The 16,905-nt window shown below is 46.2% G+C and overlaps 1 long non-coding RNA gene across 1 annotated transcript; it reads left to right on the top strand.

Annotated features, from left to right (window-relative positions):
* Positions 1–1,360: 1,360 nt before the first annotated feature.
* LOC141585282 (uncharacterized) lies at positions 1,361–15,953 on the top strand. Its single transcript, XR_012518682.1, has 3 exons — positions 1,361–1,465; positions 13,985–14,140; positions 15,710–15,953. It is a non-coding gene; the product is annotated as an uncharacterized LOC141585282 (long non-coding RNA).
* The last annotated feature ends 952 nt before the right edge of the window (positions 15,954–16,905 follow it).

Genomic DNA, 16,905 nt, shown 5'->3' with positions numbered 1-16,905 from the left:
CACACTTCTGCCCCTCGTCCAGGGCCAAGCTCCCTGCTCTGCTGAGGCGCTTTGCCCACCCCCCCGGAGCTTCAGACACGGAAGCCACGTTCTGCAGGACCAGGAGAAACCCCACTTCCATCCCAGATCTCTGGTTATCGGAGCATCAAATCCAAGTTTGAAATACATGACAGGGCAAGTCAGTCATGAGCACACACTGGCCCATGACAAATGGATTGTCATGCCTTATTGATGTCAAGGGGGACACAGGGCCGCGATTGATAATTTACCCAACAGAGAAAAGCGTTTCTTGTCTGTGATGCCGGAGAGCCCGAGGTTTGATTGCTCCGCCTCTGAGCACTGATGAGAGAGATGCTCACACCTGCAGCTCGGATGAAACCCTACAGCTGAAGATTCCTGGTAGCCTCCTCTCTGTGCCCACAAGTCATCGACGGATGGACCGAAGTTTGTTCTCTTCTAACAAACCGTACGAGACAGACGCTTGGTGTTTCTGTTCTCAGAATTTGTTCTGCTCTGCCCAAACTAGGGGTTGGCTGTTGCATGGGTACCACGGGCACCTGGGGAAAGCCTGTCTCATTTCATTATATTGAGTGGAGAGAAGAAGATTCAGGCACTAATTGGCATTTTCCCCTAAATCTCCATGGAAATGCAGTCTCTACTCCAGGGCGCTGTGTGCTGTAAGGACTTGACACTCCTCTTCGAGGGAAAGGAGGGGGAAGGAATGAACGCAGGGGGGATGGGGTCATGGGTGTCCCATAACTACATGCTGTGGACATTTTAAACAGCAGGAAAGTGAATCCTGAGCAATTTTTTAAATTCATGGTTTTTATTTGCGTCTTTAAAAAAATATGTTTTCACTTTTGTTTCCTTATCTAATTTTTCTACTGTTTCACTTTCTCTGCCACCTCTCTTACTGCGGTTTCAACTAAATGACTAAGCAAATTAGACCTTGAGTTGCTTTTCTGGAATGTGGAGAGCTAGAGAATCAGATAAAAGTCAAGGAACCCCTATCTTCAGCCGCTTCCAGATCGGGGGCGGGAGCTGAGCGGGAATGTCGTGCAATCCCGTTTCGTTGTGGAGCTTGGGTTCAGGGAGACAGAGCGGGCGGAGTCCCACCAGAGTGCCCCCTGCGTACGCCCGGGTAGAAACTCTAGCATGGTAGAGAAAATTAGAGAAGAAAGGATATTTTTACACAGTGCAATTGTATTTTTATCCTGGAGGCTTGCTGAACGCAGGTTTCTGGGTAAGTTACACAATCCAGGAGAAATGACTGCTTAGCGTTTAGATGACACGTGACTGAGGCAGAGTTCTCTGCAACCCCCCCCCGCCTGTGTGTGTTGTGTGGTCTGGAGACACAATGGCAGGGCAGGCCTTCTGAACGAGGCCGGGGACTGAGACGGCTCTACCTCTGCAGGTCTCCAGCCTAGAGGCTCCACTTCAGCCAGCAGGGAAGCCAGGATTGATCGTAAGTAATTTGATTCTTGGGCCATAGGTCGTTGTCAAACTGCAGCCTCGAAAAATAGTCTATTGATTTTCTGAGTCAAATAAAGTTATGTCAATGTAGAATTAAATAGATAGTCACATAGCTGTAACATGCCCAAAGATGAGAATACTACACATCAGATGTGCCTGTGTTCTTTTTTTTAATCTGTTCCTTCCTGTTCTTACTGCTATCAGAAAAAAAACATACCTAGCATTGCTAAATAAGGCTTGGGAAACAGGCGTGTTTTGTAAATAGCACATGTTTGCACCGACACGTATCGTGTTTTCATACCCTGAAGTCGCTGGCTTCCTTCTTAGCTATTCACAGCAACTCTGCAAGGCACTCCTCACACTGGGTTTAAATCCTGACATCACATCCAAATCATGTGGCCTTGGGCAAGTCAGCTTTGAACTCTCTGCCGCATTTCTTCATCTCAAAATTGTAATGATAATACAAGCTCCCTCAAATAAATCAAAGTGAGAATCAAACCAACCTGCCCAACATGGTGAACCCCCTTCTTTACTAAAAATATAACGTTAGCTGGGTGTGGTGGTGCACACCTGTAATCCCAGCTACTCGAGAGGCTGGGGCAGGAGAATCAGTTGAACCTGAGAGGCAGAGGTTGCAGTCAGCCAAGATGGCACCGCTGCACTCCAGCCTGAGCAACCAGAATGAAACTCTATCAGGAAAAAAAAAAAAAAAAAAAAAAGTCAGGTAAGGTATGTGGGTGCTAAGAACTGCATGCACGTGAAACTGCTTGCTGCTGCCCCCGTTATTTACTAGAGGAAGACACCGACCAGGCACCCCAGCCCATCCCTGGTCTCACATTTTCACTCCGTCGCGGAGAGGAGTGGGGTGGGATTCATTCTTAGGAATGAAGGCTTGCCTTCTGACCATCACAGCCACACCATCAATCACCATAATCATCCCTTTGCCATCTTCTGCAAAAGGGGCCCAGAGTCCTGGGTCTTGGTGCCTTTGCTGCTGCCTCCCTGGGAGGGGTCACTCCGCACACTGTGACCTCCTCACCCCACCCCACTGTAACCTTCAACCCCAAACCCCCGACTTCACACGACAGTCAGAGTGAAGAGGGAAAGCATGGTTCCGATGTGCCCCGCAAGGGCTCCTCATGTCTCTGGGGGCAGAAGCTGAAGTCCTCCCACTGGCCGTCAGCAGCCCCACAAACCCACCACGTCGCCCCTCTGACACCTCTCCTCCTACCGTTCTGGGTCCAGCCAGCTCCGTGCGTGTCTTCAAGCCCTGCAGCCCTCACAGGGCTCCTTCTGCCCGGAGCACTCCCGCTGCATATCTGCACAGCTCGCCCCTCCGCCTCCTCACCTCCCTGTCCCACTCGCCGTCCTCTTTCGGCTGTTCCTTTCCTCCGCAGCACCATCCACCTGCTCCTCCTGACTTCCCTATTTTGTCAGTTTCCCCAAACAAGAGCGCAGACTCCACCAGGGAGAGACTTGCGTTTGCTTCGTTCTTGCTGGATCCCTCATGCCTTGGGACAACACGTAGTGGGCATACTGTCAGTGTTGAACAAGTGCATAAAGAAAGGAAGAAGGAAGAAACACACACATGGACAGATGAAACACGCTGCTAGCAGAAGAAGGTTGGAAAAGACGACGTGGCACGCGGTGGGGAGAAAAGGAGGTTTGAACTGGGATGTCCCCTCCCTCACAGGAGGGTGGTTTTATGAGGAACACATGGAGTCAGAATAATCATTGCAGCAGGATTTGCCAGAGGTCAGGGACCTGCCTGCCGGTCTCAGGAAGATGAAACGTATAAAATTCACTCACAATCTCCGGGGAGCACAAGGCCAAGGGCGTCCATCAGGGGGTCCAGGGACTCACAGGCAAAGGCTGCTCACGGGGTCAATGGAGCCAAGAAGAAGCAGCTTAAGTAAAAAATAAAGAATATTTAGTGGGGGATGCAAAGGAGACGGAACAGGGACACGGAAATCTATTAGGGTTGTGAAGAGGATTCTCCCTCTACAGCTGGTGTCCCCTTCTCCCTACTGTCCCAACGCCCCCACCAAATCGTCACTATCATCTGTAGACTTGTCCATCGGACAGCTCACCGTGCAGCACAGCAGGGCCTGGACACGCCCTCGTGAAGGATACCAAGTCACCCAGGGTTGACTCCTGATTTCTCGGACAGAAGATCCACTGGTTCCCGATGGCTCAGGTATCCACCTGGATCACCACTAGGTCCCGATGGCTCAGGCGTCCACCTGGATCACCACTGGCTCCCGATGGCTCAGGTGTCCACCTGGATCACCACTGGCTTCCGATGGCTCAGGTGTCCACCTGGATCACCACTGGGTCCCGATGGCTCAGGTGTCCACCTGGTTCATGGCCCCGTCCAGGAAGTTGAGACTCAGGACAGCCAGGACGCTCCTAAGAGGCTCTCCCTGGAGAACTATCTGGGACTCAGGCAAAGAAGACAGACACAAAAGACCACAACCCGTGACTTGTGTCTATGACATTCTAGCTGAAGCCAAACTTATCGAGTGTGATGCAAGGCAGCGAGGGGCCATCTGGGACAGACAAAAGCAGAAGATGAAAGAGAGAGAGCCACCAAGCCCCCGAAGGGCAATGAAAACGTTCCGGATCTTGAGAGAACCGTGCATCTGAAATGGATGCATTTTGCTGTACTTTAATCACATCTCAACAAAGTTATTTTATAAATTCAAGGGCAGGTCTGAGAGCTCTTGGGAGCAGAGAATTCCCATTTCTATGGCAGGTGCATTTGAGAGATGGCAGGACAAGCAGAGGGTTCCATTAAATTCCTACAACAGGAGCAAACTCAGACTCCGTGGGAACAGGGCTTGCCCAGTGTTTCTGGGGTAGGACACAGCAGAGCAGAGATTTACTTCTGTTGGTTCTGACTCCAAAGCTTCCTGGAGCTGAGCAGGGGTGATGTTTTGCTGGTGTTTGAATCAGCACAGACACAGTAACTGATAGGAGCTTCACCAAGCAACAGATGTCATGCCTGCTTTCTATACGAGCAATTTGGTGTATGTGTGTGCATGCATGTGTATGTGTGTACATGTATGTGTACATATATGTATGAATGTACATGTGTGTATATGCATGAGTGTGCACTTATATATTATATAAATATACAGGTCATTATTTGGTTGAGTCAGACCGTCAACATTCAAGTCAAGTAAGAGTTCTGTGAGGTGAATAAATACCTTCCACAAACTCAATTTTCCAGGTGGATGTTGTAGATCTCTTTGAATTAAGACAAAGTACTGGCTGCATAGCAGAGACTGACTGATTCAGCAACACAAGCAGGGCTTGAGTCACAGACACGGAACCTCTATAACCCTGTTACTCTACATTTTGAAAACAGATACTTTCAGAACCAACCTTCATAGTCATCCAAAAGTTCAGCTCATTCATTTGACCATAAACAACTGTCGATACAAGGAACCAAGCAGTCTGGATCTCCTTCAAAATAGCAGACACAGCCGTGCATGGTGGCTCATGCCTGTAATCCCAGCACTTAGGGAGGCCAAGGCAGGCAGATCACTTGAGCGCAGGAGTTCAAGACCAGCCTTGGCAGCATCGCAGAACTCCATCTCTGAAAAAAAAAAAAAAAAAAAAAAAAAAAAAAAAAAAAAAGACAACGCACAAATTCACCAGGCATGGTGGCATAGTTCCAGCTACTCAGGAATCTGAGGTGGGAGGAGGGCTTGAGCCCTGGAGGTGGAGATTGCGGTAAGCTGAGATCACGCCACTGCACTACAGCCTGGGCAACAGAGTGAGACTAGGTCTCCAATTAAAAAACCCCCAAACCCTGCAGATATAATGCATAAACTAGAGGGCTGACAAGCAATTCTTGTTAATTATTGAAAACCAGGCATGGTGACTCAAGCCTGTAATCCCAGCACTTTGGGAGGCCGAGGTGGGAGGATCACTTGAGGTCAGGAGTTCAAGATCAGCCCGGCCAACATGGTGAAACCCTGTTTCTACAAAAAATACAAAAACTATCTGGGTGTGGTGTTGGGCACTTGTAATCTCAGCTAATCAGAAGGAATATTGCTTGAACCCAGGAGGTAGAGGCTGTAGTGAGCTGAGATCGACCCCACCATTGCACTCCAGCCTGGCCAACAGAGCAAGACTCCATCTTAAATAAATAAAACTAAAAAGTAAAGTTATTGAAAACACACAAAAGCTGAACAAATAGCAAATAAACCTTCATGCTTATTACCCAGGTTTATAATTTCTCAATGTTTGCCACACTTGTTTAATCCATTCTCATTTTTTTCTTTCTCTTTTCTGATACATTTTAAAGCAAATCACAGAAACCATGATTTCTCTCGTCATGGTTTCATGTTTCAGTGTAGACTTTTTAAAAAGTGTGCTTTTTAATATAAACACAATGCTATTTTTATACCTAACAAAATTAACAATTCTTTGGTAAGATCTAATGTAAAATTCATATTTGATGAATTAATAAACTCTGTCACCTGGGCTGGAGTGTGGTGACGCAATCTCGGCTCACTGCAACCTCCGCCTCCCGGCCTCAAGCCATCTTCCCCTCAGCCTCCCGAGTAGCTGGGATGACAGATGTCGGCCACCACCAATGCTCAAACGAAGTTGACACGTTAATTGTGGTTCTTCTGTTTCTTTTAACTACATGATTTGTCCCTTCTGTTTTCATGCCACTGATGTCCTGAAGAAGCCAGGTGAGTTACCCTACAGAAGCCCCACCTTTCAGGGGTATCTGCTTGCTCAGGGCTTCATTAGATTTGGGGTAGGCATGCCAAGAACACTTCATACCTGGGACTTAGTGCTTTCCATTGAGCAGGTACAGGTCCTGCCGGTGCCCAAACTGTCATTTAAATATTGAACTCATTAGAAAACCTCGTAGCCTCGCCCCCTGCTCGTAGGGAAGCATCACACAACCTGGAGTTTAGGTCTTGGTGACTCCTGTGGGCTCACTACCTGTTACCACCCCACGCTTGCCCTACACTGTGGGAAGGGGAGTAAGGTCCTCTCCTGGGACTGTCCAATGTGACCTCTTGTCCAGGGTGAGCCACATCCCCCAGGATGTTTTTGGGTAGGGTGGCCTACAGGGCAGAGTCTCCTGTGAGGTCCAGGGGAGGAGAAAGGGGTAGCAGCCAGCCTGAGGCACCCACGCACTGTCACCAGCTCAGCTGGACAGCCTGTCCCCTGCACCTTCTCCCAGTCCCCTCCAGTGCCCCTGACTCCAGGTGTGAGCCCACTCCAGGTTGAAAGGCTCCAGCTTCTGCAGGAGCATGGAACTCACATGGCGTCCCAGACACCACAGATCCCGCTCCAGCTCCTGGGCTCCAAATCGTTCTTGATCTTCTCTGCCTTCTCTCCTGCTTCCTGTCTCGATGGCTGTGCTATGAACTTCAGGTTCCGGGATAAGATGTGAGGCAGCAGCCTTACGAAAACATCATACCAGGCTCTGCCATGGTTGAGATGAACCCACTTGACCCCCACTGTAAATGAGTGCATCACTATTCTCATGCAGATACGCATTTTACATCCTCTCTGGGCCCAGGCTGAAGCATCCCCACCAAGGGACCCTCTGGCCGCTCTTCATACCCTGAAGCTCTCTTTCTATAACTTTTAGCAAATACCACCAGGGGGTGTGGCAGACAGGACCCACTGCCTCAAAAGATCTGTCCCGCCTCCTTCCTATAGCTGGACATCTTGAGCAGGTGGGGTGAAAGGTGAGGGCTGCAACTTACAAACTCCTCCTCAGCCCGGGAGAGCACCAGCCTCACTGCCCAGGCAGAGGGGCTCGCGGAGTGTTTGGAAGGGTGGCTAGAAGGCCACAACGCACCGCCTGTTCCTGCCATTTCTGCAGCAAACACGGCAGAGGGAGCGTCTCATGGCCCACAAAATGTGTGATAGGCTCAAGGTATGGGTGCCAGAGGCCAGGCACAGGTGTTCATTTGCTAGTGGGGATTTCAGCACTGGCCCCGGTGGCCAAGGTGACAGCCTCCATGGGAATGGGCTCTGCAGGGATAGTCCAAGGGTTGTCCCCAGCAGCTCAGCCCAAAGCCACCTCCTGTCCCAACAGCTGCATGGGTAACCCAACCCCCTTCTGCTTAAGGCAGTTGGGGTGGGCCAGGCACAGTGGCTCATGCTTGTAATCCCAGCCATTTGGGAGACTAAGGCAGGCGGATCAGTTGAGGCCAGGAGTTTGAGACCAGCTTGGGCAGCATGGCAAAAACCCATCTCTACTAGAAATACAAAATGTATCTGGGTACGGTGGAGCACACCTTTAATCCCAGCTACTTGGGAAGCTGAGTTGAGAATTGCTTGAACCTGGGAGGCGGGGGTTGCAGTGAACTGAGACCATGCCACTTTACTCCAGCCTGGGCAACAGAACAAGACTGTCTCAACAACAGCAACATAAAGGCAGCCGGAGTATCACTCACCACAAAGCCATAGTGAGCAGGGACTCGGTTCAGCTCACATCAAAGAAAAGAATGTGTTTTGGAGTCAGAAGGAACCAAATGTCAACCTCTAGGCAGTTACCAGTTCAGCAGATGGTTGTAGTGCAAGTATGAACCTCTGTTTCCTTGTACGGAAGATGAGGATGATAATATCCAGCCTGAGAAGGTGTCAGGAGGTTTCGATGAGGTAACTTTTTTAAAGAACAAAGCATGGTTCTTATCACTACTTAGATCAGCAAGTGTAAGTTTCTACTTCCCGAGTTCCACTTTCTCCTTCCCTCAGAGAAATGTTTTCCTTCCTTCTCCTCCAGATTTCTTTAAAATTTTTTTATTTTATTTTTCCCAAATATTCTGAGCTTTTCAAACCTGCAGAAAAATTCAAGGAAGAATGTAACAAAATCCCATCCAGCTAGATTCACCAATAGCCAACCTTTTGCTGTATTTGCTTTGTTTCTCCCTATGGAGATTAAATACTAAAGTTCTTTCTGCTGAGAGACTTAATTCCAAGATGTATCTCCTCAGAACGACAGAATTCTTGCAGCACTTCACAGTGTCATTTGCACACTTGTGCAATGTGACACTGATGTGATGACCACACAGAGCTCGGGGTCATGTTCCAGCTTCCCCCAGCAGCACCCAACTGAGGCCCATCCATCCGGGGCGCACCTGCCTCTCTCTTTAGTCTCCTTTAAGGAAGAACAGTTCTTGTCTTCTTTCCTTCCTTTTTGTTCTTCATTGTGTTGATATTTTTGAAGAGTATAAGCCATTATTTGGTAGAATGTTCCCAGTATAAAACTGTTTTCATGATTAGATGCAGGTTCCACATTTTTGGTGAGAATACTCCATCGGTGGTCATGGTTTTGCCTCAATTCATCACACCTGGAGGCATTTCCAGTTTGTCCCTTTTTTGGTGACAGTTTCAGCCCATGGGTCACATGTGATGCTAACATCCCAATGTGCACCCCATTACACACCTTATATGTGGATTTGCACCCTTAACCCACACCTTACACCCCAACGTGCACCCCAATACCTTACATTCCAACGTGCACCTCTAATACAGCCCTTACACCCAAATGTGCATCCCTAATCTACACCTTACACCTCAATGTACACCCCAATACAAACCTTGCACCCCAAATGTTTACCTCTAATCCACACCTTACACCCCAATGTGCACCCTATTATACACCTTATAAGTGGATTTGCACCCTTAATCCACACCTTGCACCCCAAATATGTATCCCTAATCCACACTTTACACCCCAATGTGCACCGTTAACCCACACCTTGCACCTCAATGTGCACCCCATTACACACCTTGCATCTTGATGCATAATACACACCAATTATCTCAGTGTTGGCTACCAGAGAGCCCAACGCAGACAATCATGAACATTTGAATTTCAAGCCCTGGGCAGACCCAGGATGCTGGAGCAGCTTCTCACACACAGCACACAGCAGCTGGTCAGAGGCTGTATTTTGAGGCATGAGTATTTTTGAACAAGCTCTAAGAGAGATCTACCATATATACTAAATTCTATTCTTCAGTGAATGTATAAGTAGGTAAATAGTAGTAATAATTTATGATAAGCTGTTCCATGACCCACCTAACAGTCTCAGCTCTATGTTGCCGGTGATGAATGTGGAAACATTATAAATGACCTTAAAATATCAACTATAGTTAGGAATAAATTAAACTGATGTATAATCCCCTCTGCCATAGTCCACTCTTGTTATTGTTTGAGGTTCACTGAAAATGTTAGTACTTTAAGAACTCAATTCAGGAAGCCACTGGGGATTTATCAAGAGGCAGAGTTTAGGAACAAATCACTTAATGGTGTTCCCGAATGCGTGACACCTCCCAGGCAATGCACACAGCTCTTGATTTGTTTGCCAGGAATTCTGAGTTAGCTCAGAGGTCTTCATCCCTGTCACCAGCAATTGCAGCTTTGCTATTGCAGGGTCCAACCTGTGCTAACAGGTTAGAGCCCTAAGAGGGCCAAGTATGTGGCTGCCCTGGTGCGTGGCTGCCTCCTGACACAACATCCTCTGTCCGAATAGATTTTCCTGTGAATGTCCCTGGAGACCGCGAGCCCTGAAAGCAGCCACTCTCCTTGTACACAACAGCCTGATGTCCACGCCATCAAAATCACACCGGGGAAGAAGAATGTTTTTACTGCCACCTAATTTAATGCCGTTTAAAAATGCCATCTTTACATCTTTTGCCTTTACTTTAAAAAAAAAAATAATAATACCATCACAAAACTCTTCAACAATTAACACAGGAAGGCAGGCTAAAAGTGTTTATGCCATTTCCTGAGTCATTGATGAGTCCACAGGCCACCACCACCCCGGGGAAACGCTATTAAGAGCTCGGGAGTGGAGGGGGCAGGCTGCAAGCCGCAGGCTTCCGCTAATGGCCGCCCTCTTGATATTATTTTCTCCAAACTTTAAGTCAGGATGAGAACCCCCCTGGAAAAATCACAAGGCACTTTCCATCTGCAACCTTTACATAAGAAGGATCTTAATGTGTGAAAAATTTTTAGGAAAACTGAAGTTAAGGAGACCTGGACTCGGAAAGGAAGAGAGAAATAGAGCAGTGGCAAGATGTCAAGCGTGTGGGTTCTCCAGTGGAACAGGCTTTGTCTCTTACAGACGAAGCCTGTAATTAAGAGATCGGGGTGTGAGCCCAGGCGGCTGTGTTTAGCAAGTGCGACTCCCTGTTGCTGTTACCCATCACATTTCGCCTTCACCCAAACAACGTACAGCAGGCTAATCACATTAACACTAATAATAGTAATAGAGTTAAGAGAACAGACACACAACAACAGATCAACAGTGCCATCCTCCCCACCTAGTATCGCCTCTCTTTTTCTTTCCTTCTCTTTGGCTCCGAGTTCTGATTGAGACCTGACCCCACCTTCTCACAGCGGGGCCAGTGGTCAGCTGTGGCACGGGGGTGGCTCCAACCAGCTGTGCCCTGGGATCCATCTCTACCAGCCGTGGCTCAGGTAGTGGAGTGCAGCAACGAGGCATTGGATCTTTTCCTGGCCTCTTTCATTTGCAGAAGGGGCAGGGAACAAACGAAATGAAAAGCATGTCTTGGAGCATGAGCAGTGACAAGGGAATAAAACCAAGAAGCCCGCAGGTCGCACAGCAGGCAGGCAGCCGCTTCCCGTGGGTGTGCAGGGCTGATGTGCAGAGACGTATCGATCCTCTGTGCTCTGTCTCATTGACGAGGCGGTCACAGTCTGCATATTAACACACAGCCTGAGCTGCCAGCAACAGACAGCAGCACTTTGGCTCCGGAACCCTGAGAGCAAGTGTCATATCTGGTTAAGGTAAGGGAAACGTACTGGACTCAATTGTACCCAGCAAGTATTGTAGGGGTAAAGTTTCTGAAACTGTATTCCATGGAATGCCAAGAGACTGAAGTATATAAGAATTGAAACCAAAATCTGTAAACAGTCTGGTTGCCACCAGTTAAAGAGATTGTCTCCATACATTGGCAAAATTAAAGAAAAAATTGGGTTGCATTTTCTTTTGAATAAAACACATCGTGATATTAAATGCAGAACTTCGCTGTCTCTTAATATATTTTAAGCAATTGAAAAAAGAGAAAATCTTAAGTGGATTTCTTTAATTCATGGAGATTTTTTTCCTCAATAGCTTACAAAGTTCGTGTTTCTGGAAAACATGATTTCCAGCTATAGATGTGACTGGCGATGTTAACAGTCATTTCCAGCTATAGATGCGACTGGCAATATTAACATCATGATTACATGGCTCAACAGAACTTCAGCTCAGTACGGTTCACTGACACAGGCACCAAACGTTTACGCAATAGAACCAAATCCTCTCACATCACATGTTATTAGGTGTTCTTTTGGTCTGGGTGGTGCAGCTAAATATGCATTTGAGGACAATGACTGTCTCTGCAAAAATTCAAAATACTCTTGGCATTCGACAGTTTAACAACAGCAGGCACGGTTTTAGCCAGTTTTTCTTTTGACAACTGGAGGACTGGCATTAGTTGTTTCTAACTGCAAATAAAAGTCAACCCTTGAGGCAAGTTTCTGCACATTTAATCTAATCTTCTGGCATATGGTTTATAATCCCTCCAGCCAGCTGGTGATGGGTGTGGCATCTGGGCAGGGTTAGGGGGCTTAGGCCACAGCTAATTCTGAACAAAACTGAAAGGGAAGGCTAAAGGCTAGGGACTCTGGGATTCTTGAGGACAGGTGTGTCCTGCGTAGGTGGAGCTTAGAGCTCCAGACGACAGGTGATGCTGAGACAGACAGAAGCCCGAGGCACCATCCACTGCAAGATGCTGCAGGCACAGAACCAAGAACACCGGATCGGGTGGGGTGGCTGTGGTCATGGGTTGTTCCCAATGGCCAAGGATGGTGACTTGATGGGCAGGTAGAAAAACAGGCAGTGGATGCAGGTGACCACAGCCACGAAGGTCAGGATCAAGGGCAGAGGGTGACGGTGGAAGGTCGGGGAGGGTGGTATTGGAAGCGGCACTGCCTGGAGCAAACCCTTCCTTGGGCATTGTTGAAAACTCACAGCCACAGCAGAGAGTGACATGAAACTCTAACTGATTTAATATATTCGTTCTATATAGTTTGTAGTGTTTAGTCACAGACTCGAAGCAGATATCCAGGCTGGACTACCACACACTACGATGCATGGATGCTGGTGTCTCTGTCTGCCTCTGTATATTGGAGTAAGGGGTGAATCAGGAACACATCCCATTAAAAATATGCGAAAAGAAAAATAAAATTTCAGGAGCTAAAGGTGCTATCTTTAAATGGAAAAAGCCATCCAGAAAGATCACTTGAAAAGAAACTTCAGTTCAACATCTCTCCTGAAATCTAGTATTGCTAATACCTGCCCAGTAGCAATGCAGTTTCCAAGGCCCTAGAATGTAGCAAACCATACTTGCTGGGAATGTCCTAAGGTCCACTGTTTACTACCAGCCATAGTGAGCTGTTTCCAGTCGAAGGCTCTGCCTTGGTCCACCACACGGATGCTGTGAGGGCAAGACCCAGATGCAGAGGGATTCTCCCGGCTTCATCAGACTTAACCTCAAACCGCCTCACTCAAAGGAGGTCATTTACAGGCTGTGCTCCGGGCCTCTCAGGTGCTCCACGGTGGGCCTAGGGGGTATTTGGGGGTCTGCATACATGCAGAAGGGGACAGGCTTGGGGAGAGGAGGAGCTGGTTGACTCCCAGGGCCCTGCCTTCATCAGCATGACACCCTGTCACGGAATTTAGATATTACACTTTTCAGTAAGATTTATTTGAAAGAAATAGTTTCATAGCTTCAAAAACGCTTGAAACCTGTTCTAACCTTCAGCTATTGGTTTCTCTTAAACCCAGTCCCTCCTTGGGTAGCACTGGGTCCCTGGCCTGTTACCTTAGGGGAAATTTTTAATGATCTGATCAATGTTATCTGCAACTCCTGTTAAATTGATCATACAATTAGAGGTAAACATGGACAGTGGTCAAACTGAGTTTATTTGAGGCTTGAATAAGTTATTTAAATAAAATTTACTGCTTTCAGACGTACTCTGTAATGTAAGCAGTGCTAGTGAGGGATGTGGTGATTTGAAGGAATGTACATACCCAAAAAATTACTGATCCACAAAATAAAAATTAGCAAAGATACAAATGTACGTATTTTTAAAAATTGCAGTTAGATATTAAATTCAGCTTAAGTTTAAAATAAGAGCGGGTGATATAAGATGTAATTCTATACATATGATGGGTGTCGTACTTACTTCTGTTCCATGTTATTGGGCTTAAAGGTATTTCAGAGAAAATGGTTCAAGAAATAAAGACGGAAAACAAAGGGTAAGAAGGAGAGGCGAGATAAAAAGAAAGAAGTAAAGGAAAATACAGGCTGGGGAAATTCGGAGATGAATGTTACTTTCAATATCCTGCTGCTCACTGGGCATTGTGTCACAGTGACTTATCATCTGTTATCCTGGAACTTTGACAGGTCAATTAATCACCATCTAACAAGTCTCCTCAACTTCTTTTAGGAACTTGGAGACATTCTGCTCTGAATGGTATGCCAGGAGTAGTGCTATTGGTGGAAAGATTGTATGTTTGGAAGCTGCTTGGAAGAAGAACTGTGCCCCTAGGTACACCAGCTCCAGATCGGACCGGGGATGAATTCTGATACCCGGGAAAAAAAGGTTCATGTTTTAAGAAAAGGCTCAGCTTATTTCTACATAGACTTTAAATTATTTCTGAATGGGTTATCTAAGGTATTGTATGCTAAAAAATAGTTTGTTCTCTAAATAATTAAAATGTCTTCCTGGCTTAGACTTTTTTATTTACTTAGCAAGTGCTTTGATTATAGGTACTAGGAAGGTCAGCTCAATGTAGTCTCAATCTCTGTTATTGCAAATTCTGATTGAATATACTGAGAATGATTCGATCTTTAAAATATGGTGAATGGCTGATTGTTCTTTGCTCAGGATCTTCAGAGTTGTTGCACTCTCTGCTGGTCCGAAACTCACCTCGCCCCTTGTGTTCTCCTCTTGGTCCGCAGAGGTTGATATTTGGGTACCTTTCATTTCCCCTGTGGCTTTAAGGCCATGCTCTCTGGAAATATCCAGAACGATACACATGGACTGATGCAAATTAACTTTTTCACGATACTGCCCATGGAGAAAAGCATTGGAAATAATGTGTCCTCCCATGCGAAGGGGAAAGTTTGAAGAACATTGACAGGGTCCAGAGAAGAAGGAGGGCATTATAAACTAAAAAAGTAGCTAAAGTGTCATTAAATAGGATGACTGATTATAGTTAAAACTGGAAGGTAAAGGCTGGGTTGTTATTTCTAGTATCTAAAATATTTTTAAAGAAGCTGGACGTTATGACATCATGCAAGGAACCAAACCTTCTTCTCGAACTGCAGCAAGAGAAGGTCTGGTTAAGCACAGGAGGAGATGCTTGAAAAGCCAGGACAAGTTAAATAAATCATACAATTCAGCCTTTAAAAAAAAAAAAAAAAAGACATTGTCTCACTCTGTTGCCCAGTGCCCAGGGTGGGGTGCAGTAGCACAATCTCAGCTCACTGCAACCTCTGCCTCCTGGGTTCAAGCAATTGTTATGTCTCAGCCTCCCAAGTAGCTGGGATTACAGACATGTGCCACTATGCCCCACTAATTTGTATTTTCAGTAGAGACTGGATTCCATCATCTTGGTCAGGCTGGTCTCGAACTCCTGACCTCAAGTAATCCACCGTCTCAAAACTCAGCCTTTTAAAGGCTCTAAATTAGGATTTTTAAATGACCTGGAGACTTAGAGGACAGCAGCTTCTTTATGCTCCTTCTAGGTTTACCATTCTTATTATTTACAAGTTGTATACAATTCTTTCTCAACAAAGGGATATGAGGAATTTGCTCTTTGCCAACACAGGGTTTCTAATGACTACAAAGGAATTGGGATTAGTGGGATTCAAGTTCTGGAAAAGTCACCACCACCCCGGGTATCATAAATACTTCCCTATCACATGTGTGTTAGGGTGAGGGTTTAGAGAGGATGCTGGATTTGGTAGGCATGCATTGCCTCGCCTTTTTAGCCTTCATCCCTCGCTCTGCTAGCAGTCAGGGCATCTGCTTCCTCACCCTGGCTCCATGGGCTCTGGGTGGGTCTAATTCCAGCTCATTTCCAAGACTGCATGGAACTAAGACCTCATTCTCTTGGGCATATTGTACAACCCATTGCAGTTCTACTGTCTATTATGGCTTTTGCAGGGACTACCAGGGGACGAGCAGTCTTTCATGGAGCTGCAAGTGACAGTCTGAATCTTTTGGCAGCCATCTCTCTACTAGGATTTCAGACCAGAGGATTGATCTACTCGGAAGAGAGAAATAGGAAGACTGATCTATTCCCAGTGGGATCATCTGAGCTCCTCCTTCCAGCTGTGACTGGAAAGCATTCTCCTCCTCAACTCGGTAGCTTCTACGTCTGTGTATCTCCCATCCAGATTTGTTTGTTTGTTTGTTTTGCTTTTATGTGCTTCTATCAATTTGAGCTGAATTTTTATCTTTTGTGTTAGATATTCTTAATAAACAGACTACATTTCAAAAGAAATCCTAGTATATCTTAAAGCATACTTTTTTTTAAATGCCAGGATGGCTAAAAGAATCTGTAAATCAAGTCATTAGACAAATAGTTGAAAAAACTGGGCATCTTTGGTCTGGGAAAGAAAGGATCAGAGTATACATATCGTCCTTAGACGTTGTAAGCGGTGTTACTTAGAAGAGGGAAAAGAGGTGCTGTGAACCCCCCACCGTGTGTAGTAACATCACCAGAGTGATTCAGGTAAGACCTGATGACAGGGTGTGTTGTCAAGGGAGAGACGCCTTCGCAGGGCAGCACTGAGGGCTAAATAGCTCAAAAGTATTTTGAAATTGACCAGCCTGACTCAATAATGTGAACTGAGAATTCCAATGTGATGCTGCATGCAAACGGTATCATTCCCCCTGTAATCTACGAGAATGGCTTACCAAGAAAACTTAAACTCACTCCACAGGGGTAGAGGTCGGGTAAGAGCGGATTAAAGAGCAAGTGAGAAAAGATTGAATTTTGAGCCATTTTCTGAAATGCTTCCATTGATTTGTTAGATATATCTGGGAGTAATTTACATCCAACCCAATTTCCCCACGGCTTAAAACCACTCAAGCAAGTTCATAGACCTGTTACACAAACTGTTGCCTGTTGAAGTCATAGGCTTGCTCAGAAGTCCACAGAAGTAACAGCAACTATGTAAAATAATACCCAGCAGGGAGTTGAAATTTTAAGAAATAAAATTTTGGATGAATAGAATTCTACCCAGTTTGGATAAAAGTCTCAAGAACTTGGTACATTTATTGGCTATCAGCTCCCAGTGGGAGCTAAAAAATTTTGACTAAGAGATTAACTAGTTGTGTCTGCAATAACCTCAAGA

The sequence above is a fragment of the Saimiri boliviensis genome, chromosome 8 (assembly GCF_048565385.1).
Source record: "Saimiri boliviensis isolate mSaiBol1 chromosome 8, mSaiBol1.pri, whole genome shotgun sequence".
In the NCBI taxonomy this organism is placed as follows: domain Eukaryota; kingdom Metazoa; phylum Chordata; class Mammalia; order Primates; family Cebidae; genus Saimiri; species Saimiri boliviensis.
This window is presented reverse-complemented; position numbering and strand designations above follow the sequence as displayed.